Source organism: Gossypium hirsutum, chromosome A11 (genome assembly GCF_007990345.1).
Source record: "Gossypium hirsutum isolate 1008001.06 chromosome A11, Gossypium_hirsutum_v2.1, whole genome shotgun sequence".
Lineage (NCBI taxonomy): Eukaryota > Viridiplantae > Streptophyta > Magnoliopsida > Malvales > Malvaceae > Gossypium > Gossypium hirsutum.
This window is the reverse complement of record NC_053434.1, coordinates 117,068,780-117,094,655: the sequence shown is the minus strand read 5'-3', so window position 1 is coordinate 117,094,655 and position 25,876 is coordinate 117,068,780. Positions and strand designations below refer to the sequence as shown.

At 33.6% G+C, this 25,876-nt stretch overlaps 1 long non-coding RNA gene and 1 pseudogene across 1 annotated transcript; both read left to right on the top strand.

Moving 5' to 3' along the window:
- The first annotated feature begins 573 nt into the window (after window positions 1-573).
- On the top strand, window positions 574-5,140 carry LOC107941432 (uncharacterized). Its single transcript, XR_001695625.2, has 5 exons — window positions 574-732; window positions 1,061-1,440; window positions 1,952-2,080; window positions 2,436-3,836; window positions 5,065-5,140. It is a non-coding gene; the product is annotated as an uncharacterized lncRNA (long non-coding RNA).
- A 4,173-nt stretch (window positions 5,141-9,313) lies between these two features.
- Window positions 9,314-25,359, top strand: LOC107941421 (putative disease resistance protein At1g50180; annotated as a pseudogene).
- The last annotated feature ends 517 nt before the right edge of the window (window positions 25,360-25,876 follow it).

Sequence of the window (25,876 nt, the reverse complement as noted above, 5' to 3'; positions counted from 1 at the left end):
ATAATAGTAATAACATAAACAATAATATATATACGTATGAAAAAAAACAATGATAGTAAAATATAGTAATAATAATAACAATAGAAGTGACAATAATAATGGCATTAGAATAAAATAAATATGAGTGCAAATATAATAATATATAAATAATGTAAATAAACAACCAAAAGTAATAAAAAGGACATAATTGAATTTGAAAACAAAATTTTGGGGCAAATCCGAAATAAATAAAAGAGGAGGGGATTAATTCGCATGCGCAAATAACCAGGAAGGACTAAAATGGGTAATAACCCCTTGTCCCAAAACGCACAGCTTCAAGGGGACTAACTTGGAAGAGAAATAAAATTTCTGGGCATAAATTAAAAGCAAAAAAAATGAAATTTAAAATCAGAAAAATGCGGAAGGGCTAAATGGGCAAATAGCCTTTCTGTTGAAAAAACACGCGGATCCTTAGTAGAGTGGGTTGAATCGGGTCGGGTTAAGTCAAAACGACGTCGTTTTGGGCGTTTAAGGCCAATCCCAAAACGACGTTGTTTTGGTGGCCTATATAAATCCATTTTTTTAAAAAAATTCATTTTCTCCTCTGTTTTTTAAAAAAAGCTTTCTTCTTTCTTTTTTTTCTCTGTAGAAGCCCTTGCTCCGGTGAGAGCTCAGACCTGCCGCCACCACAGTCCGCCACCGGCCACCGTCGCCGCCGCCGCCGCAGGCCACCATGCACGGTGGCCGGAAAAGGTAAAAATTTCCCCTTTTTTGTATTTTTAATATATATATATGTGTAAAAAATAAAAGAAAATAAATAGATCTAAGTGTAGATAGATTCGAAGCGAAGCAAAATAAATAGAAGGGAAAATAAAAACCTTTCGTCCAAATCTATTTCTTTGTTTTTGTACTCCTTGCTGAGATTGAATACTTTTATTAGTGTTTGAATCTACTTTTTATTTCTAGTTTTCGTATTCAAAAAAGGTCCAGAGAGCGAAAATACAAAATATGGCATGGCTTATATAGCCATTTACACTTGGTTTGCTACTGCTTATTGCGTGTTTTGTGCTTCTTTTTGCAGGTGACGGAATGGGAGCAGGTGGCGGTGGGTGGTGGTGGCAGAGTCGTCAGAGGCAAGTGGGGAGAGGGTGGCTAGGGTTTCAGCTTTTCTGAAACCCTAGTTTAACTAATGGGCTAATTGGGCTTGAGCTAGGTAGTTAGGTTTTGTTGGGTTTGTTGTTTGGGTTAGTTTAGGTATTGGGCTTGGGGTATATTTTGGGTTAATTTGTATTGGGTTTTAATGTTGGGTCAAAATTGGCCTGTAACACTTCCCCTTCCCCTATCATTTTCGGTAAGAGTTTTCTTTGATCAGTGATAAATTCCCCCAAGTTTCTCATCAAAATTGAAAATTTTCAATCGTCTTCTCTTTTAATCTTCTCGATTCCGAATCTCTCCCAGAAGGTAATCTTCTCTTTACAACTTCTTTTTCTATTTCGATTTTTATTTTTTTATTCGTGATTTCTTTGTCTGTTTCTTTATTTTTATGCCTCTCTGTTTCTTTATTTTTAATTTTTTTTCTGGGTTTGGGATTAAATTTTTTCTGCTAAAACCAAGAATGTTTTCCAACCTGTTATTGCTGAGTGTTTCAAATTACTTTGTAACGAGTATGGTACAATGAGTGATAAGAAGAAGCATTTCTCTGTGTCACGTATGGCTTTATCATTAATAGGGATGCCAAAGTTGGGGTTCTTTGTTGATGTGATTCAAGATTGTGCTGTTTTGGTTTGTTGGGATGCTATTTTGGGGTTGAAAAATATGATTTTGGAGACTGAATGGTGGCCTAGACCTTCTCCTATAGTTCTGGAGCAGTGTCAAAAGGCTTTACCTTGTATGTATTACTTGTTTTAGAAGTTCCCAGATAAATTTAAAAAATTGGGCGGTGATGATTCTAATGTAATGGATATGGCTTTAGGGGTTTTGATAAGTCTTTTGAAATCAGTGGCATTTTTGAGGGACTGCTTTGTGGCGTCTGATGTGAGTTTTTTTGCTGCTTTTCAAGTTCGCCTCAGTGATCAAGAGCTTGGTCTGTTCATCATTGAAGGTATATTTGGTCAAATTGTTAGTAGTTCTTGCATTAGGATTCATTTAGCAATGTTATTAGCAAAGTTCCTTATAAAGGAGATGTTTGCCTTGACATACGTAATCTCTTTGGATTGAATAGACTTTGTTTAATTAGAGGCATTCTTACTGCTGTTCCAAGAATGGTTCTAAATACACATTTTGTTGTATATAGGGAAACTTGTAATGATATTGAGTCCCATGGAAATGTTGCTTGTTCTGGGAAGACTATATTGTATGATGGGATTTTGCCTGAGCTGTGTAATTACTGTGAGAACCCCACAGATAGGCATTTTAACTTCCATGTGTTAACTGTAATGCAAATTTGTTTGCAACAGATTAAGACCTGTATGCTGGCAAACCTTACAGTTGCATCCGAAAATTACATCCCATTGCCGGAGGATATGGAAACCAAAATGCTGAAAATAATATGGAATAACTTGGAAGATCCTCTAAGTCAAACAGTCAAACAAGTTCATCTTATATTTGATCTTTTCTTAGACATTCAGTCCTCTCTTTGTAGGGCAGAGGGTAGTGAGAAAATAAAGACATTCATACAAAAGATTGCTTCAGATCTGCTTCGTTTAGGGCTACGTTGTAAGGGGAGATATGTTTCTTTAGCTCTGTTGACCAAGAGGTTTGGAGCAAAGACTATGCTGGATATAAGTCCTGACCTGCTATTTGAAATAGTACATGCATACCTGTTGAAAAAGATCTCATGTTCAGTGGCACAGCTTGTTTAGGAAGTTCTTTTCTCGGGTGCGTACAGCCTTGTAGAGGCAATTTAAGTAGGGAAGCTGGCAGCCTCGTATGAACAATGAAATTAACGAGTTGTGTCTATGTCAGGGAAATGAGGATAATACAGTTAGTAGAACAGAGGAGCTATTTAATTTTATGAGGAGGTTGAGTTGTTTTCTGTTCTTCTCTTGTTATCCTTCTGCTCCTTATAAGAGAAAAATAATGGCAATGGAGCTTATACAGATAATGATCAATGTTTGGCCTGTCCAACCTTCTTCTCAAGAAAGCTCAGCTTCTATGTCTCCTGAGAGCTGTCTTTATCCCTACAGTGTGGGAATTACTTCACTTGAATCAACTTTCCTTTTGATTGGATCCATAATTGATAGTTGGGATAGACTACGAGAGAGTGCCAATACGAGAGTGTGCAGGGTCTTACTATACGAGAGTGTGCAGCCTATTGAGCTGCCAATACGAGACAAGAGAGTTCAGAAGCAGAGATAATCAAAATATAAAGCAGGGTCTGGCTTGAGAGTGCGCAGGCAATGCTTTACATCCTGCTTGCCATTTACTCATGTTTCTAAAAATAAATCATGTGACTGGTTAAAAATTAATACTAGCTATTAGAGGGTATCTGTAATCATAATATACTTTTATTTATGTAATTGATGAAAAATAATTTCATTTCTAAATTTTTGACATTTACTATCCCTAATTTGAATATATTTTGCTGAAATTTGATAATAGGTTCAATGGAAATCAAATTGTATATGAAAGCTTTTTCTATGTAGTGATGTTGTGCTTGTCTTGGATTGGAGATAAAGTAGATATAATGTGTAGACATGCAGTTGTACCCTTCAAATTCTGTAATGATGTATGATTGTTCCTTATTGAGTGGGATGCATTTGAGCATGTTTTCTGAAATTACGGAGTGGTTCGATCAACCATCGGTGAAGGTGGCGGTCACAGTTTGTAATGACCCAAAATCCACGGGCACCAGAAAAGTGAGTTATAGAGCCTCCGTCTTAGTGAAATAAGTTCGACAATAATTATTAAAAATATTTATGAGCCTAGTGGTGTGTCTAATTAGGATTTAATTAGGTGAAATTAGCTTAATTTAGAATAATTAGCAAAAAGAACTAAATTGAAAAAGGGGTAAAAGTTTAATTCTAAAGTAATAGAAAATAAAAAGGATCAAAATGGCAATTAAGCCATTTACATAAATTGAGGCGGCAAATGGATGAAAAATCAAGATTTTTCTTGAATGTATGTATTATATATATTAAAATTATTATTATGGTTTTATTATTATTATGATTATTTAATGAATATTATATTTTAAATAAATTAAATAGTTGATAAATATATAGTAATAAAATATACATGTGTAAAAATTATATTGGTACATTTGTAATTTAAATACTAAATTACTTATAATTTAAGTAAAAAGATATTTGTTAATTAAATAATTAAAATTTTAAATTATGAGATTTTTGTTTGAGAAGCAAATTAAATAATGACAAATGTAATAAAATTATTGGTACAAATGTAGAATTAAATATGTGTACAATTGTAAAATATGTAAATGATGTTAAAATAGATATTTAAAATAAATATATTATAATATATGCTAATTAAATAAGTAAAGCAAATAAATATAAAAGAGAAATAAAGAAACAAAAGGGAATAGAAACAGAATTGAAAACGGGAAGCAGGGGAGAAAAAGAGAAAGAAAAAGGGAAAGAAAAATAAAAGAGAAAACTAAGGATTTGAAGCTTGGAGTTAATTTGGTAAGTCAATTAAGTCCTTTTTAGTTAATCTTGATGTTTTAGAAGCTTTGAAACAAGATTTTGATGAAATTAAGTTGATAGTTCAAGAGTTCATATGTTTCCAGATATGGTTCATGTTGGACAAATTATGGAATTAGGGATTTAATTGAATGAATTCTAAGTTAGAATTGATTAAGGGATTAAATTGTAAACTAGGCTATAAGTTTTATGTTGTAGGGACTAAATTGAAGAAATTTCGAAATTAGGGAAATATGCCGAAAATTTTATAGTTAAATATAAGTTTAGACAAAATTTGAATAGAAAAAGAGAGTGAATTGGATTAAAAAAATAATTAAGTTTAGTTAGGATTAAATTGGGAATAAGGTAGGAATTGTTTAGAAATTTAATTATTTATTATAATTAATGCTGTAAATAATAATGTAAATTACTATTATTTTCGTAGCCAACAAAGAACCTGAAGCATCAGCATCAAAAGGAAAGGAGAAAGTCATCGAGGACTAAAACGGGAGAATTACGGTGTGTATTACTATAATTCGAATTTTAATTATTATTGATTGCTGAATTTTTAATTGTTATGTATGGTAAGTAAGACTTGAGGTAAGTATGTGAAATTGATATGAATATTGAGTGAAAATGAAAGTGATGCAAATTGAATTAAATTGAATAGAATAAGTGAATTATGGAATATGTGATTATTTGAAAAGTGTATTGATTGAAAAATGAATGGTGATTTGAATTGTGAATTGAAAGTGATATAGAATTGAGAAAGTGAATTGAATACCCTATTAACTAGTCGGGCTGAGTCGGATATAGTTGGCATGCCATAGGATTAGAAGTGTTCAGGGATGCCTCGACCTCGAGTCGATGAGACATTGGGTGTCACTAAATTTCTTCGGATAGATTCGATTAGGTACTGGGTACCAACTTTACTTCGGCTAGGCCGATGAGACACTGGGTGTCAACTATTACTTTGAACTATCCGATGAGGCACTGGGTGCCATATTGGTGTGTTTGGTTGGATCCGTGTATCCGCCAAAGTCCGATTTACGTTAATAGGGTGAAAAATTGAAATGTGAATTTAAGGAATTGAAATAAAAAAAAAAGGAAATTGAATTATGAATAGAAATTGGAATTGTGATAGAAAGAGAAAAGTATGAGCTAAATGTTCATAAGTGGTTTAAATTCAAGTTTGTGAAAAATACATTGATTGACGAATAATTAAATTGAATTGTTATTATGAAATGATGAAAATAAAAATAAAAATAAAGTATGAATTAGTATTTAAGAAATTAATTGTTTTGTATTTTAATATTTATATTTTTATTATTGATGATATATTTTGAATTATGGTAATACCATTGAGTATATCCATACTCAGCGTATTGTTGTTTCTGTGCGCAGGTTAGTAGAAGTCAAGTGTCCCGGCTCAGCATCCAAAACAATCCCGACTCCAACACAAAGTTGGTGATGTATATTTTTCTTTTGGGTAAAGGTGGCATGTACATAGGTGTTGTTTAGTCACTTGAATATGTATATTACTTTGGGTAGTGAAGGATGAATTATAAGATTTAGATGGTTAAATGAATGAAGTTTTTAATCAATTTAGAATGATGCTATGATAGTTATTAAGTTAAAAATTATGTTAATGATATAAATATTAGTTATATGAATGTGAAACATTGGTGTTGGTTGTTTTGGTTTGAATTTGCAGGGGGTTTTAGGTAAAAATAAGCAGAAATGCTGCCGAAATTTTTTATAAAAAAAAATTTCCCAGAATACTCGAACAAGTCCCGTTCTACTTTTAATACGTGTTTGAACTTCGAGAGTCCAATATAGGGACTTAATTATTATATTATACTATGAAAGTTATATTAATTGTAAATTATTCGTAAGTTGTCTAATATGTCCGGCAATGCCTCATAACCTCGTTCCGGCGACGGTTTAGGGTTAGGGGGTGTTACACAGTTGATGCACCTGCTGTTCATAAATTTGTAAAAAATAAGACTTCTTCAAAATTTAAGTGAAAATTTTTCCTTTTTTTGCCTCAAGCAATCGTATGAATAGCTAAAAGTTGCCAATTGTGATTAATTTATAATTAATCAATAATTAAAACATGTGAAAAAAATAATATTCCATGTGAAAAAAGAACTTGAATAGCTAAAGGTTAAGAAGATTTAATAATAAATTCTTAAATATATATTTGTTTCATTTAAAACAACTTTTATAAAATATTTTCAAGAAATCTGCCAAACAGTAGAAAATATTTTACACATTCATCCAAACACCAGAAAAGTAAATCATTTTCAGAAAAGTAAATCATTTTCCAGAAATTATTTTCTGAAAAATATTTTACTGGCAAACAAACGGAGCCTAAAATACTAGTGGTTTACCCATGTTTTTCTTTGCAGAGTGGTAGTTTATCTGCAAATTAGTGTTAATTCGTCCACAATCTGGAGTGATATGGTAGATGAGTTCTGAGGAACTTATAAGTGAGGTGTGTAGCGGAGTTAGGTAGGACTTTTCTGTTAATTTGAAACTACATTGCATTCATTAGCATGTGCATATAAGACTGTGATTTCTGAAACAGTGCAGTAAAGTGATGACATGTAAAATCGTTGATCTGAAGTGCTTTATAATTGTGATTATTCTTAGAATTTTTTTCTCATATGCTGTATATACAATTTTGTTTCAGGTTCCTTGTGATGAAACTCACACTGAGCTTTCATAGCTCATCCTCTTATTTTCCTTCTCCACAGATAACTCTTAGGGTTAGGATGTAGGTACGACACTCGGAGGGACTCGACTCAACTTCGTTTTCTTAATAGTTTAAGTTACATTATTATTATTTATTACCTTTAAAAGATTGCATTATTTATTTATCAATCATGGCATGAGACTTCAGATTTAGTGTTGATTTTTTATTGTTATTAGGTAATTGTTTAATGATAAACCTCGATTTTATTAAAATATTTAAACCCATCACATGGGTTTGTTGATATATATGATCTAACTTTACATGGGTTGTTAATTTAATCATATATATTTAAGAGTTGGGGTTTTATGTGATTTGACTTCAAGTTTAATCATATTATTAATAAAATTTTAATATTACATGTTTAATTTTATTAACTTAATTCGATTAGACTTAAATTTTATCTCACTCAAGTCGATTAAAAAATCAAGTTAAAATGATAAAATAAGACTCATTAACTCAACTAATTTTAAATTTTTTTCACTAGATTTAATCAAACACTCAACCCGTTAGGTAAGATGATGTTCTGAGATTTGTTTTGAAAAATCTTTTTTTCTCAATCATTCGTCCTAATAAAGAAAATTCAAATTTGAAAAATTCAATCATTGTCAAACGATAATTGTTAAATTCATTAAGTTAAGTTTTGTTATTTCCAAAATTTTATATAATAAATATATTATTATATGTGTAATGCCATGCCAGCTTATTATTTTCACATATTACTCACCAGAAATCCATTTAATGGATTAAAGATTTCTATTTGCATCGAGAGTGAAATTTTAGATTTTGAAAAATTTAGGGGCTTAGAATGATCTAATTGGAGAATATAAACTAAATTTACAACTGTATGCATAGTATAACACTAATAATTAAATTCAACCAAACAAATTTAATTGTTACAATTTGAATCAGGACTAAAATTTTAAAATTAAAAAAAAATTAAGAGTTAAAATAGACCAACTCAAAAAAATAAGGTGTAAAATTTATTAAATTAAAATACGGTAACTAACCTTAAATTTTGCCAAAGTAATTTAAGCTGTTTATTAAAACGACTGTGAACAGACGGAAATGGAAAAGAAAGGAAAACGGGCAAGGTTCTTGTTAAAGTTACTTAAAAAAGTAAATATATTTTTATTCAAAAAAGACTCTAATTATATTTTTGAGTCTTTTTTATCATTAACGTTAGGTTTATTTTCTAAACTATTTTTTCTAATTGATTTAATAAAAGTATCATGATGATGTAAAATTTCATATGTGAAATATTTTTAATGAGATATAATTTATTACATAAATAACTCTATAAGATAATTACGGGTGAAAAATAATAAAATAAATAAATGTAATTATCTAAAAAATATTAACTCAACAAAAAAAAATCTTTCAGTAATTTGAAAAAAAAATTAAAAGTTGATGGCAAAAAAGATTCAAAATTACAATTATGGCCATTTTGACAAAATATGCAAACATTAGTAGCTAAATTTATCATTAACTCATATTTTAATGGGTAAACTACAAAAATGGTCACTAAATTGTTGCCTTAGTTCTATTTTAATCATTCAAGTATTATTTTTTTCAATTTAGTTACTAAACTTTTCGAAATCAAATATGTTGGTTACTCTCCTATTAGTTGCCATTAGATGAGTGACAGAAAGCTGATAAGAGATTTTTTTATTGGTCTAATAACAAATTTAATCCTCTAATGTTTAGATATTATATCAATTTGATCCTAAATAAAAAATTTTCAACAAATTTAGCCTTCAATATTTAGGATTCAACCAATTCAATCATAAATTTTATTTTCATTGATTTCTATAATGGTTGATTTTAAAAATATTGGTTCAGTTTTTTTTGTACTATTATATATTATAGATAGATTATAGATTATAAATATACATTCTGATGGCAAAAAAAAGTATATACGGTGTATGTAAAGGCCTTATACAAGGGAAGGGATCATCAAAGTATAAAGATTAGTATTAGATAAAGTGAAAGTGAGAAGTGAGTTGATTATGTCCTCCACTCACTTTCCTACTCTTCCTTTTTCCCAATTAAATAAGAAGACACGCTATATACTTCTAAAATAAAATATTTAAAAAATTTTTAAGACCGGCTATAATTAAGAGCTGCCTCTTGCCATTGTTTACCCAACAAAGATGTCTGTAGTCACATCTTGAAATCCAAATTAAAGATTTTAAAGAATTTTCTGAGCTCACTCACTATTATGGCTTGGTCTGCTGTGACATCTGCAGTGACAACAATTGGCAAGGTGCTAACTGAGGAAGCCATATACCTAGGGGGCGTGGAGGAGCAAGTTGGTCGTCTGCAAACAGAGCTCAAATGGATGCAAAGCTCATTAATGGTGGTAGAGACAAAACAATCAACGGATGAGAGGATTCGTCTTTGGGTTGGTGAAATCAGAGAGCTTGCTTATGATGCTGAGGATGTTGTTGAGGAATTTGCTTTCAAGATTGAATCCAAAAACAAAGGTGGTCTTCCCAGTTGTGTTAAAAGATCAGCCTGCTGTTTGAAAGAGGGATGGACACTTCACAAAACCAGGTCAAACATTGAGAAAATCATAGAAAGAATCAACGACTTGGTCCGACGACTACAGGCCTACGGCGTAAAGGAATTAAAGGACAGAGGAGAAGAATCTAGTTCTTCAACTGAAAGACGAGAATCAAGGCGGCCTTATCCACATATTATGGATGATAATATTGTTGGACTGGTTGATGATACCAAGGAACTGGTCTCAATTCTTAAGGATCAGAGAAGTGAATGCAGCTGGGTTGTTTTAATATGGGGCATGGGTGGTCTGGGAAAGACCACTCTTGCCAAAAAAATATATCACCATCGTGAGGTTATTGATGATTTTGATCACTTGGCTTTCGTATATATTTCTCAACAATGCCAGAGAAGAAAAGTCTGGGAAGACATTCTATCTTGTTTCAAAAAATTAGATAGAGACGACAGGGAGAAGAGAGATGAAGAATTAGCAGAGAAGTTATTTAACATTTTGAAGGATAAAAAATGTCTGGTGGTACTTGATGATGTTTGGACCATTGAGGCTTGGGATAATCTAAAACCTGCCTTCCCACTTGACAGCCGTAGCAAGATATTGCTCACCTCACGAAACAGTGGAATAGTTTTAAATGCCGAAAAAAGAGGTAAAATTTTCGTAAGTAGATAAAATTTAGTACTCTTATTCTTTTTATGGAAAATAATTATGTATATTATTTCAGAGCTGGGCTGCCTAAACAATGAACAAAGTTGGGAATTGTTTGAAAAGATTGCATTTCCTCAAAGAAATTCTACAGGTAACAATATTTAAATTGCAGAAGTTATTTACCATGATAAATATACATATAGCAAAATTCTTGTCTATATTCTACATATATTTTTCATTTTTAATTTCTTTTTTACAATAATTAAAATTTATTTTATTTAAAAATTTCAAAATCTGAAATAAATAAAAGAAATCAAGGCTGTGAAGTTTATCAATTAATAGTACACGCACGTAAATATAATTAATAGGTAAATTCATTATCTTATATATTATAATATTTTAATAATATATTGTTAGTTAATTTGTTAAGTGGTTGAATAAACAATAACTTAGCTATTACCTTAATCATTGGAATATATATTTAGTTTAGTTTGTTAAGCACTTTCATGCTATTCTTCTATATGTTTTTTTTTCTTTAAGAAATATGATTTGGCAACAAAAACTTTTATCCTGGAAAGAACAAACAAACATACAAAGTCCAAAAAAAACACCAATGATAAACTAACATGAGAAAACCACAGTACTCTCTACATCCTTAGATCAGAAAGATGAAGGTGCAAGTAAACCATCCTTATCAAAAATAAAGACCAAGGAAGATGGTAGTTGATTCGAACAACTAAAAATGCACATCTCCTTACGGCCCTATTTGGCAAACCAATCCACTGTATATGGGCTTCTCCTCTAATAACATTGACTTTCACAGAAAAAAGTTTCATGACCAGCTTATCAAAAACTTGAAGGATTGACCTTAATCTCCATCTTCGATGTTGACTCTTCTTCTCAATATTTGAAGCAATAGTCTAATAGTCAGTTTCAATTATCACATTAGTCCATCTATTCTTCACAGCTAATTCAATCTTTGTAACCATTGCTTTAGCCTCTACAACCTCAAATGAATCCACTATAATCCTTTTACCAATCCCATCCAGCATCTCCCCACTTGAATTTCTGCCTAGTACTCCAATATCAGCACAAGCTGTTGAGGCGTCAAATACCCCATCACAATTAACTTTAACCCAACTTTCTAGTGGTTTCTCCCAAACATCAACATAAGTTGTTGACTTCCCAATTCGATCAAAGTTATTGTTTGAACAGAGGATCCGTTGAACATAGAATAATTCATTCATCAAGCAATTAACCCTTTGAATAATTCTTTCCAAATCAAGTTTCTCACCTCCAATTGTAACCTCACACCTAGCTTTCCAAATGTGCAAGCAAGTGAAAACAATTCTAACTTTGACTTCCTCCCTCATACAAGGCATTTGTAACAACTTTGAGAACCATCTGTCAAATAATTGAATTCAATCCTTTCGCACTTCAAGACCAAAACAAGCCTCATACCCTATTCCCCTAACTCAATTACAACTAAGAATAATATGTTCAACAATCTCATCTTCAAAACCACATAAACAAACTGGGTTCGAAACACTCTTTCTTTTCCACGAAATAAAATGAGATGTAATAACATTATGACACAATTTCCACAAGAAAATTTTAATTTTGTTTGGTACTTGTAAGCTCCAAATAGCTTTCCAAGTGCTCCTATCAATTGAGTGAGAGCTGGAAGGTTGTAAAGAAGATGTTGAGTTTTAAATCAAATCAAAGATCAAAAGAACTAAAAGTTTGTGTTGAAAGATGAAAAACAGAAGCAAAAATCGAATATTGAAGGAGAAAAGATGTTGACTTCTCTCATTACTTCATTAAGCAAAATAACATGTACATATATGGTTCTATTACATCGAAAAAAAATAAATCTTGCTTATGCAAGTAACTAAGCTGTAAAATTAGCTTAATGATAACCTAAAACCTACTAAAAACTGCTAAGTACATGGCTAACCTTAGCTAATCAAAAAGTTGCTATCAAATTAAACACAAGTCACATGTTACAAAAGTTAAATGACCGAAATACACCATGGACATTTGCATGTTGCTTCATTTTTTCTTGGACACTTGCATGCTGCTGGTATGTTGCCAACTTTCAACACTCTTCCTTGGCTACAAAGCAGCAGACCCAATTTCCTTCCTCAAGTACTCAAGCCTTGTGGCAGCCAATGGCTTGGTCAAAATGTTTGCGAGCTGAACCTCCGAGCAGCAATGGATCAAGTTGATTTCTTTTGACAATTCTGCCTCCCTTACAAAATGATACTTGATCTTAAAATGTTTGGTCTTGCCATGAAACACAAGATTCTTGGCAATTGCAACAGCTGACTGATTGTCAACTTTGATCTCTGTTGCTTCCACTTGATCAGCATTCAAGTTACTTAAAAGTTTCCTAAGCCAAATGGCTTGATTAACAGTAGTAGTAGCTGCAATATACTCTGCTTCTGCAGTGGATTAAGCTACTGTCTGTTGCTTCTTAGGAATCCAACTAAAAACACTTGATCCTAGAGTAAAGAAGTGACCCGATGTGCTCTTCATATCATCAACTGAACCAACCCAATCACTGTCTGAATAGCCAACCAGCTTCAATTCTTCAGCTTTCCCAAATTTCACACCATAGTCTAAGGTTCCTTTGACATACCTTAAGACTCTTTTTGCAGCCTTGAAATGAGCTACATTGCAACAATGCATAAACCTCGATAGAAGGACGATTGCATACATGGTGTCTGGCCTTGATGCTATCAAATAGAGCAGGCAACCAACTAAACTTCTGTAGCTCTTCTCATCAACTCGAGCATGGTCACTGTTGCTGGATAGTTTTTCTCCCTTGCCACAGGAGTACTAGCAGGTTTGCAATTTGCCATGTAGAACTTGTTTAGAACCTTCAATGTAAATGCTTATTAACTTATGAAGATGCCATGTTCATTTTGATTCACCTCCATACCAAAGAAGTAGGTCATCAATCCTAGATCAGTCATCTCAAAAACATTTTGCATTTGCTTCTTGAACTCCTCAATAAACTTACTCCTACAACCAGTAACCAACAAGCCATCTACATACAGAGACACAATCAACAAGGTTTCTTTTTCAACCTTCTTCACATAGAGTGTAGGCTCACTAATACTCTTCTCGAACCCCAGCCTTGACAAGTATGCATCAATCCTGTCATATCAGGCCCTTGGAGCCTGTTTTAGGCCATACAAGGCCTTCTTAAACTTGTAAACCTTGTGCTCTTCACCAAGAACCTTGAATCCATCAGGTTGTTCAACAAAGATTTCTTCCTTGAGAAATCCATTCAGAAAGGTTGATTTAACATCTAGTTGATGCACTTTCCATTACTTCTGATCAGCCAAGGCAAATAATAGCCTTATGGTGTCCAACCTTGCCACTGGTGCAAAGGTTTCAAAGAAATCGATGCCATGCTGCTGACTGTACCCCTTCACAACCAGCCTAGCTTTATGCTTGTTCAGTGACCCATATGCTTTACGTTTGGTCCTGAACACCCATTTCACACCAATAACCTTTTTGTTTACTAGTCTATCAACTAGCTCCCATGTGTCTTTTTTGTGGATAATTCTTAATTCAGCCTCCATTTTTTTTCCAACAGCCCTCCCTTTCAACCTCATCAAAGTAGGAAGGCTCAACAATGGTCATATCACACCTCTTATAGATGTCCATTAAAGTTCTAGTCCCTTTGACAGGTGCATCATCAAAATCATCTTCAGTTTCAGCTTCAATTTCAGTATGCTGCAAATCAAGATCATGCTGGTCTTGCTCAGACAAGCTTGCATCTATTCCATCCCATTTCCAATAGCTCCCTTCATTAAATTTCACATCCCTACTTATAACAATCCTCTTAGTAGATGGATCAAAGATCCTGTACCCTTTCTTCACACTGCTGTAGCCAACAAAGACTCTAGGCATAGATCTCTTTTCAAGCATAGTTCTCTTCTCAGCTGGCACTAATGTATAGCATAAGCAACCAAACACCTTCAAGTGTGAGACAGTTGGTTTTTAACCAAACCAGGCTTCAAAAGGTGTTTTGCCCTTGACTGTATTATTTGGCAGCCTATTTAACAAATACACTGTAACACCCCTTGCCTGTATTCAACGCTGGAACTGGATTCGAGGCATTACCGGACTTAATCACAAGCAAACATACAAAATAGTGCCATAAATTTGCATTCAAATTAAAACCATTCACAACCGTTCGTAACATCCCTATTACAAGCCTACAAGGCCCAAAACATACATAGGAAGTGGTTCAGGACTAAACCAAGGACTTTAGAAACTTTTGGAAGACTTAGAAAATTTTTCATGAAACAGGGGTCACGCGCTCGTGTGGATTTGGTCTCTAACCCGCGTAACTCTCTGTTTATGATGTAATGAACAAAATGAGGTCACACGGCGAAGTCATATGTCCGTGTGCTAAGTTATGTGGCAAATTTAATTTCCAAAAAATAGGTGCAGACTTCACATGACCTTGACACACGCTCATGTCTCGGGGTCGTGTCCTTCACACGGCTGAGATACGCAGCCGTGTCCCTGCTCGTATGGCCAATTCGAAGCTAAAATTCAAGATGCAGGGGACACACGACTGGATCACACACCCATGAGGTTGACTGTGTGTCGCACAAGGCTTAGACACATGCCCGTGTGTCTACCCGTGTGGACAAAAATAAGGCTATTTACCAATCCATTTTGCCACCCTTGCTTGCACCAACCTATACAACCTCAAATAACACTAATCCAAACATATTCATACAACCAAATTGACTACAATCAATACATTTATACATTATACACATACTAACATCCATCATGGAAAAACATCACATAACTTCATTTCCATTCATGCCAATTTCACATTTATGAATATACCAATGATCAATGTAACCAATATAAGCCATCTTCAATGGCCTTTACAAAACGAATCATTAACCATTATAGACCAATATAGTTGACCAAATCAATTATGACACATAACAAAATAACTAAGTCTCCTATATATGCGATAACTCAAAATACTTGCATTCATTGGTACCAAAATAATTGTTGTAGATAGTGTGAATGGATCTCTAACGATCACCAATCCCAAGCTGGCTTGGTAACATTATAAGACAAGGGAAAGGAAAGGGGAGTAAGCTTTATAGCTTGGTAAGTTCATATGCAAATAATAAGCAACATTAACCAACATTAACCAGACAATCAATAAATTACAAGTCAACATAATACCATTAAAACTCTTAAGCATAACTTACTCATTCACAATTTTACCAATTGATCATCATATACCAAGCTCATTACTTTGGAGTTTTATGTACATACCTGTGCCATCTCATAACATAGTCATATTCCTTTACATCTTTGACATACCCGTTGAACACTTGGAATACAATCGGATACACGAAAAATCTTGCACATAAGTGCCACATACGTAGCCAATGCTACCTCATATCGCATAACACATAGGGCTCGCTCTCGAGCTAATCATAGGCTTGCTCACACAAGCTGTCAGTTAAGACAAAACTACACAGTTCTGCTAACACAAGCTATCAGGTATCCGCAACACATGTCGGATTACCCAGCCACTGGTAGACGTATGAGACCAACACTTGGATCACATAATCACATATATCACTTGGGTTCCTAGTGACATGTCACTCGTATCCTAATCTATTCCTAAGGTCCAAATGAGATTTTCTCACTTGTCGAATTTTTGTCAAATGTATCCATAGAGCCAATTAAACAATTCATGCAATATCAAAGCAATAAAATATAATTATAACATACGAACTTACCTCGGTACAAAAATAGTAGAAAATGACTTAATCGTTAAACACCTTGTTCTTTCTCCCAATCAAGGTCCGAACTTTATTTTTCTTGATCTATAATAGCAAATTTAACTTATTTAATATTCAAATTGTTCAACTCAGCCCAAAAATCATATTATGAAAAAATTACATTTTTGCCCCTAAACTTTGACATTTTTACACTTTAGTCCCTAGGCTCGTAAAATAAAATGTGTTCATTTTCTTCAAAACCCAAGCCTAGCCAATTCTTATGCATGCTCATAGAAGTCTACATTTATCATTTAATCACACATTTACTACACATTTTAAACCTTTTTACAAATAGGTCCTTTTTTATGCATTTTCATAAAAAAATCACATAGTAAAAGTTGTTTATCACACATCGAACATGCATAATCTACCATTATCCATCAAAACACACACATGTTTAACATGGGTCAAACCCTAGACCTCAACCATATCTTAAATTAGTGGTAGAAATAGGTAGATCGAGTGATAACAACTTTAAAAACGTAAAGAGCATTAAAAACGAGGCTAGCACAGACTTACAATCAAGCTTGAAAAGTGGCCAAACCCTAGCTATGGAGACCTTCTAATTTTCAGCACAAGGGGGAGAAGATGGACATGAATTTTGGCTTGATTTTTGCTTTTTAATCCACTTAATTACCAAATAACCAAAATGCCCTTGATGCATAACTTTGAAATTTCACCTAATCATGTCCATTTTTGTCCTCCAACTTAACCAATGGTCTAATTACCAACTAAGGACCTCTAATTTCAAATATCATAGCAATTGGACACCTTTAACAAGTAGAACTTAAGTTTTTCACCTTTTTACAATTTAGTCCTTTTGACTAAATTGAGTGCCCAAACGTTAAAATTTTTGAATGAAATTTTCACAAAATCATTCCATAAAATTGTAGACCATAAAAATATAATAAAAATAAATTTTAGCACGTCAAATTTGTGGTCCTGAACCCGCTGTTCTGACTAGACCCAAAATCAGGCTGTTATATACACAAAGGTATTTACTGCCTCAGCCCAAAAATTTTTAGGCATTTTGCCTTCAAATAATAGGCACCTGGCCATTTCGAGAACTGTCATGCTCTTCCTTTCATAAACACCATTCTGTTGTGGTGTGTAGATGGTGGTTAATTGATGCTGAATTCCAGCTTCATTACAAATTTTTTGTAACCTTTGAGACACATACTCAGTCCCATTGTCAGACCTCAGGCCAATTCCTTGAATTTGGTGAAGTAGTCAGCCACATCTGACTTTTGTTTCAAGAAGCTTACCCAATAGAATCTGGTGCAATCATCAATAAACAATGCAAAGTATCTGCTGCCATTCAAAGAGGAGGTCTTCATAGGTCCACAAATGTCTGTATGGACCAGTTGAAGCCTTTCTTGAGCTCTCCAAGCTTTGTTGATAGGAAAAGGCAGCCTGGTCTGCTTGACAAGCTGACAAACCTCACAAACATCATTCTTAGGCTCGATCTTGGACATGTCTTCAACTAAACTCATTTTGTGCAGCAAAACCAAATGACTTATAGTTCACATGCCCCAGCCTTTTGTGCCACAAACAAGATTCATCAATCTGAGCTGTATGTGCCTTTGGTTCTAACTAATTCACATCCAAAATGAAAGATCTATCATGTATCGCTACTGTCACAAGCACTTGATCAAAAACATCCTTGATCACACAAGTCTTTCCTTCAAAATTAAGGGAGTATCCTTTCTCCAACAACTGACCAATACTGAGCAAATTCTAGTCAATGTCAGGTACAAAAAGAACTTCTGAGATAGTTTTGTTACCTGACTGAGTGTAAATAGCAGCCTTGCCCTTGCCTTTGGCTTCGATGAACTCACCATTCCCAATTCTGACTTTGGTGTCTCGCTCCCTGAACATGCCTTTGTCTGAAGCCATGTGATGAGTGCAGCCATTATCAATCAACCAATTTTTCTTGACTTTACTCGAGCTTGCAAAACAGGAGGCAGTAAAGACTTGCTCCTCTTGAGCTTGGATATTCTTAGCAGCTTGAGCTTGATTCTGCTGCTAAAGTTGTGCTTTTGCCTTGTTCTTGCAAACTTTCTCAATGTGGCCAAGTTGCTTGCAACTTCTACATTGAATGTTAGGCCTGTAACAATAGTATTTTTCCAAATGAGTGGACTTCTTGCAATGAGTGCATGGTGGAAACTTCTTTTTGGCAGCATCCTTATTCCCTTTCTCTTTCTTTTCTAGCCAAGGCTTCTTGCCCTTGTAACTTGAGCTCGAGCTTGAGCTCTCTCTGCTTATGGCCTGAAATGCTTTTTCAGAGTGCTCCTCAATTCTGTTTGCTCTTCTTTGCTCTTGTGCATAGAGAGTATTTATCAGTTTTGTTAAGGGTATAGCTGATAGGTCCCTCGAGTCTTCCAAAGAAGAGATTTTTGATTCATACTTCTTTGGTAGAGTTGTAATAACCTTCTCAACTATCCTCTTGTCACTAAACTCATCTCCAAGCAGTCTTATGTTGTTGACTTTGGCCATAATCCTGTTAGCATACTGCTTGATGGTTTCAGACTCCTTCATCCTCAGATTCTCGAAGTCCCTTCTCAAATTGATCAACTACTGTTGCCTGGTCTTGTTTAACCCTTGAAACTCTTCCTTGAGTCTGTCCCAGGCCTGCTTTAGAGAGTTACAAGCCATTATCCTTGTGAAGATCACATCTGAAACTCTATTTTGAAGGCATGACATAGCCTTATACTTTTTTGCAGTATCCTCATTATGCTACCTAATTTGAGCTATAGTCGGATTAGCTCTCAAGGGTGGTGGCTCTGTGTCAGCTAGAACAACATTCCACAGATCATGAGCCTGCAGGTATGTCTTCATTTTCACAGCCCAAATGTTGTAGTTCTTACCAGTAAAGACAGGTAGTGGTGGTGGTGAAAAACTCATCCTTTTGCAACAACTAAACAAGCCAACAAAGATAGCTTCTGTTTCTTTTCTTTCAAGCACTAATCACTTATAGAATCAACACAAACCAACACACAACTAAGGCACTCAAAGATGACAGGCTCTTGATACCATTTGTTGAGTTTTAAATCAAACCAAAGATCAAAAGAACTAAAAGTTTGTGTTGAAAGATGAAAAGCAAAAGCAAAAATCGAATATTGAAGGAGAATAGAAGTTGACTTCTCTCATTACTTCATTAAACAAAATAACATGTACATATATGGTTCTATTACATTGAAAGAAAATAAATCTTGCTTGTGCAAGTAACTAAGCTGTAAAATTAGCTTAATGATAACCTAAAACCTACTAAAAACTGCTAAGTACATGGCTAACCTTAGCAAATCAAAAAGTTGCCATCAAATCAAACACAAGTCATATGTTACAAAGTTAAATGACTGAAATATACCATGGACATTTGCATGCTACATGCATATTGCTTCATTTTTGCTTGGACATTTGCATGCTGCTGGTATGTTGCCAACTTTCAATAGAAGACTCATTTCTATAGTGCTTTCTCAACTCCTTATACCTTAGACTTCCCTCTAATTTAGGAATAGCACTTTTAGGAAAAAAAGAAAACACTTTTGGGGAAGCTAAAATTTTCAACTTCTGAAAAAAAGTACTTGTAGGCCAATTTTTATTTTGGGAGAAGCACTTTTTCTCTCAAAAAGCAGTTTGTTTAGGAATGTTTTTGTTCAAAAAGTTTCTTTTGTCTCAGAAATGCTTCTTAGAAGCAATACTAAATAGACCCTATCGAATATTATTGACCAACAACTGTAAATGGCCACACCAATCTATCTTGTTCATCTATTTCATGAAGAGGAACTTTCAAAAATTTTACAATTTCAATATCTTCTAACCACATCGAGATACTGGAGAGATCCCATTTAAGTTTTTTTGAACAAATTATCTTAGCAACGCTTGTTGTTTAGGATCCCTCAATATTTCCATGATGCTTTAGATTCCCATCTTTAACTCCCAACAGTCTTATATCTTTCCAAATGTGGATGCTTTCGTCATTTAGCACCTGCCAAATCAAAGTCTCCTTTAAAAACTCGTTAAGAAACAAAACAACAATGATTAACTTGAGTCTTAAGCAACAATGCTCGTTGCTTGTGGAAAAAACAAGCAGAATTTGCTAAGAAAACAAGAACAGAAAAAATTGAAAAACAAGAAAGTAAAGGAGCATATATGAATGAAGAATTGATATTTTCATTAAGAAGAAGCATTGGCATATTTCCATTACATATATCAGTCATTTACTGAGCAAAACAAAGCTAGTTTCACCTAATACTTACCTAATACCACTAATTACATGGAAACTTGGTAAAATAACTTGTACACATGAGCAAAGCTGATTTATCAGCTCAATCACTACCTAATTACATCAAATTCTTTACCAACTAAGTTCAAATCAAACTAAGTTACAAAACATGAACTTGAAGTAACAAAACAAGTTGCATTTGGACAGCATCAGTAAGTTTCAGCTGCTGCAAGCTTGACTCGACTGCACGTAGTGCTCCTTGCTGCATGAGTTGCATGTGCGGCATGGAAGGCCATCTTCTAACACCCTTCAAGAATACTACTCCACACCCATGAATTAAATAAAGTCCTTTTAGAATCCCTCAATATTTCCCTTTTCAGCTTTAAGGAAATTAGAATTCTGGAAATAAAGTCTTTTTAAAATCCTAGCCCAAAGAGCATCAGGATCCTAGATTAACAGTCAAGACTCAAGACTGTTTTGCAAGCAGAGCAAGGTTAAATAATTCAAGTTCTCTAAAACCCATGCCCCCTACATCTTTGGGTGTCATAAGATTCCTCTATGCTTTCCAATGAATACGTCTCTCATTTTCCTTCTTCCCCTACCAAAAATCAGCCAAGGCTAAATTCATTTTCGCATAATTATTTTTAGGAAATTTGTAACAAAACATCATATACATTGGTACGAGTACTACAGCTTTAATAAGATCTGCCTTCCCCCCTAAAGATAATGTTTGCTACTTCCAGTCTTTAAGTTTGGTAGACCTTATCTTTGATATGCTTCAAGTAGACAAAGAAGGGACACCTAAGTAGACGCCCGAATTAGTTGCCACCGTTATATTAGTCTCTTTCTGAATCAACCTTTTAATATCTTCGGGAGTATATATTCACACTAAAAACTTTGCTTGATTTATCATAGTTGACCCTTTTTCCAAAAGCTGCACAATATTCTTGAATCAAGTTAATCATTCTCCTACAATCTAACGAATTAGCTTCCAAAAAGAATTAAAATCCTCCGTGAATAACAAATGTGACACTATTGGACAATAACTATTAAGGCTACTCCTAGAAATAAAACCAGACTCGACTCTATTAATAATTATACGACACAGGACATCCACAAGAAAAAAAAAAGAAAGAGATAAGGTGATAGAGGGTCACCTTGCCTAAGACCTCTAGATTGGTAGATTTTTCTAGTAGATTTACTATTAATAAGCAAAAGTATAAGAAGCATTCCTCACACCCCTTTTTTTTTTTTAAATAGCTTCCAAAAACCATCACTCTATCTTGTTATATGCTTTATTCATGTTGAGCTTCCAAGTAACCTCACACCTTTTACCCCACTTCTTCAAATTCAAACGATGAAAACCTCTTGAGCAATTAAGATGTTATCATGTATTTGTCTATCTACCACAAAAGCACTTTTATTATTCATAACCACTACCCCTAAAAATCCTTTCAATATATTCACCATGATCTTCGATATGATTTAATACTTAAAATTACAAAGATTAATTGACCTAAATTATGTCATTAATTCAAGACATTTAGTCTTCAGGATTAAAATTATCTCAATCTCGTTTAAACCCATCGGAAATTTCCCTTCCCTAAAAAAACTCTTAATAGCCTTCAAAACATCCTTTTAATAATTTCCCAATAATTATGATAGAAAATCCCATTAAAATCATCGACGAAAAAAGAGATTAATTTAATTGTTTTGTATACTTAACTTGTACAATATAAGTAAAATCTTAAAATTTTATCTCCAAATTCTATCAACACAATTTTCTGACCCTTATTTATAATCTCATTTGTATCTAACACGATATCCAATTTAAAATTAAATAGTCCTTTTTATATAATGAATTATATATTTATTTGAATCTCCTCTTAAATTAATTAGAGTGAAGTTTCTTATTTGACTGCTCCATAAAGTATTCAAAGTCTTCAAATAGATTTTTTTTAAGTGTCGTTATAAGTGATGAATTTATATTAAAAATTATTTGATAAATTAATAAAATATAAGTTTGGGTTCATCTACTTTTACATTTCTTTTACCTATTTAAATTATTTCTTAATTTTCCTTATTTTTTAAAAAATTATTCCTAATTTTTTATATAGGAAATATAATTGATGTGGAAATGAAAGAGCTAGGAGAGAACATGGTTAAACATTGTGCAGGGCTTCCATTAGCCATAGTTGTATTGGGAGGAATTTTGGCTACAAAGAATAATTCATTAAACGAATGGCGAAAGATATCTGACAATGTAAAATCATACTTGAAGAAAGACAAAAATCAAAGACCAGAGGATGTGTTAGCATTAAGTTATGATGATTTGCCTCCCTATCTAAGATCATGTTTCCTCTATCTAAGTCATTTTTCAGAGGATTATATGATAGATGTGGATAGATTGATTCAATTATGGGTTGCTGAAGGTATTGTGTCATCAGAGCAAGATGAAAGAGATGGTGGGGAAATTGCGGAAGATGTGGCGGAATCTTATTTAATGGAACTTGTGGAAAGGTGCATGATTCAAGTATGAGAAAGAGATGTGGCAACCTTAAAGGTCAAAACGATTCAGATGCATGATCTGATGAGAGATCTTTGTTTATCAAAGGCAAAACAAGAAAAATTTGTCTTCATTGTTGATCGATCAAATACATCTTCATTATCTATGATTCGGAAGGTTCGTAGGGTTTCTGTGCATGAGTTTTTCTTCATACAATGCATTAAAAGTCCAAATATTCGGTCGCTTTTGTTCTTCAATCAGTTCTTTCCGAAGGAGGAATTAGAAAAATATTTGCCCTTGGAAGTGTTGAATTACGTTGAAAAACATAATGGCGATCGTTGTAATCCACTATTTTGGATTCTTCTGATTTCGGCAGCGTCTACAAGACATCTTAAAATTCGGGGAATTTGTAGATACATGTTCAACAACTTCAAATTGCTAAGAGTCCTAAACTATGAGATAGGAAGAACATATGGTTTTTTTGGCGGGTGGGAGTTAACCAGTGATATAGGGAATCTCATCCATTTAAGATTCTTGAGTCTAAGGAATCATGACATCCTACGGTCAAAGTTGCCATCATCTCTAGGCAACTTAAGGTGCTTGCAAACCTTGGATTTAAGAGTTTATAATTACAAAATTCATGTACCTAATGTGATATGGAGGATGGAGCAACTAAGACATTTATATCTCCCTTCGAGATGTAAAAGAAGAACTAAGTTGAAGTTAGGTACTTTGAGAAAACTCCTAACACTTGTGAACTTCAACACCGAGAATTGTTATCTGAAGGATCTTATCAACATGACAAATCTTAGAGAGTTGGTGATAAAAGGGGCCTTCAATATTGAAAATTTCAATGAGGAGGAGTTGGGCGAGAATCCACCCATAATCGGAAGTAAATATTTTCATTCCTTATTTATTTTAACCGATTCAATAGATCCAAGACATTTGGCCCACCTCCTTTCAAGTTGTACAAGTATTTGCAAGTTGAGTATAAATGCAGAGATCAGATAAGTAAGTTACCAGAGTATCGCTACTTCTCTTCACATCTCGCTTACATACGGTTGGAATGTTGCCCGCTTGATGAAGATCCAATGCCAACACTAGAGAAGCTGCCTAACTTAAGGATTCTTGAATTCGAAGAAACTTTCAGAGTAAATGAAATGGTTTGCTCTGCACAGGGTTTTCCTCGACTTGAGTCTCTAAGTCTTGCGTGGTTCAACAATTTGGAGGAGTGGAAGGTGGATGAAGGAGCCATGCCTTCTCTTCAGCGGTTGGAGATTTGGAATTGCCTCAACTTGAAGATGCTTCTAGAGGGATTGAGGTTCATTACAACCCTCAAAGAACTGAAGATTGAATCAATGCCAAAGGCATTCAAAGATATATTGGAGGAAGGAGGAGAAGATTTCTACAAAGTCAAACATGTTCCTTCTATCATATTCCAAGACTGTGAGGTACAAATAGATTGAATGATAATTGAGAGGTAATTTCATAACCTCTAGTTTAGGAAATGTTTCCTACTTTGTTTGCTTCTTATATATCTTTCGTTTTTGACAATGTCTCAAATTCTCACTCAATTTGTCAACACACCAATGAATAATTACATTTATTAAAAGTGAAAGGAAGTCAGACATTGATATTTTTAGTTTTGCTTTTCAGGTAAAAACGCCATTTTTTCACCTGCTACTGCTATTTACGGGATCACATCAATATTTAAAACTCCTATTATAAGTGGCATGTGAAAGTGTGTTATATGGTGAGATTTGGAATTATCTTCTCTCTTGTATATATCTATGGTTGTTGAAATCAGACAGGTTGACTGTTTGTTGTTTTCTTCAAGTTACAATAAAACGGTTGCAAGATATGGTATTGGAAGAAAGGGAGGTGTCTGGATTAACAAGGTACGAAACCCCTCCTCCATTTCAATTTCCTTCAATCTAATTTAATTACAAATTAATTTTTGTCTTTTAAAACATAAAATTGCAGATAAGGAGACGTCACTGACCTTTGTTCCGACATAGCCTTGTTTTTATTTGTTTGGTTTGCGGTGCTTTCTTCTTTTTTTCTCTACTTAAGTTTGCTCGAGTCTTTCTCTTTTTATTATCATGTACTTAATGTAATTTAAAAGCCAAGGCAAGATCATGATTTTCTCTTGTAAAATTCATCACATTGTTGTATATGGTCATTTCTACTCTTCATTTTCCTTAAATATTATTTAATGTTTGATATTTATTTGGATATGGATACAAGATAAGAGAATATGATGTCCTTAATATATACATATTTTAGAAAAAACTGAATATATGTATGTTGGACACATTCCCTGTATCAACATATTTCCTCATTTTGTATAAGTCGATTGGTATTCAACGTAATATTTTCCATCATTCAGTATGCTAATCCTTAACTCAATAATCTTTATTACGATATCAAGTACAATGGTTGCACTTCATTCCTACACTTCCAAAGCAAAAAATAGGAAAAATTAAATCTTACCAACTAATAACATGTCAATACATGTAATCCACGATATCTTTATTTGTAAAATTAAATAGAAGAAATCAAACCACAAGATAAATATAATCTAGAAGTTCCAAATTTATCGAACAAAAAGAAAGGAAGAAAAATTTTATCAACATTTGATGGTTTAGCAAGCTATGCTTTATAAAAGGAATCTAAGGAAATCAAAGATTCCAAATTCGAGATTTAACTGAGTTGGTTCGCCATGTTCTCGTTCTTTGGAACATTTGCTTTTTATATCTACCAAC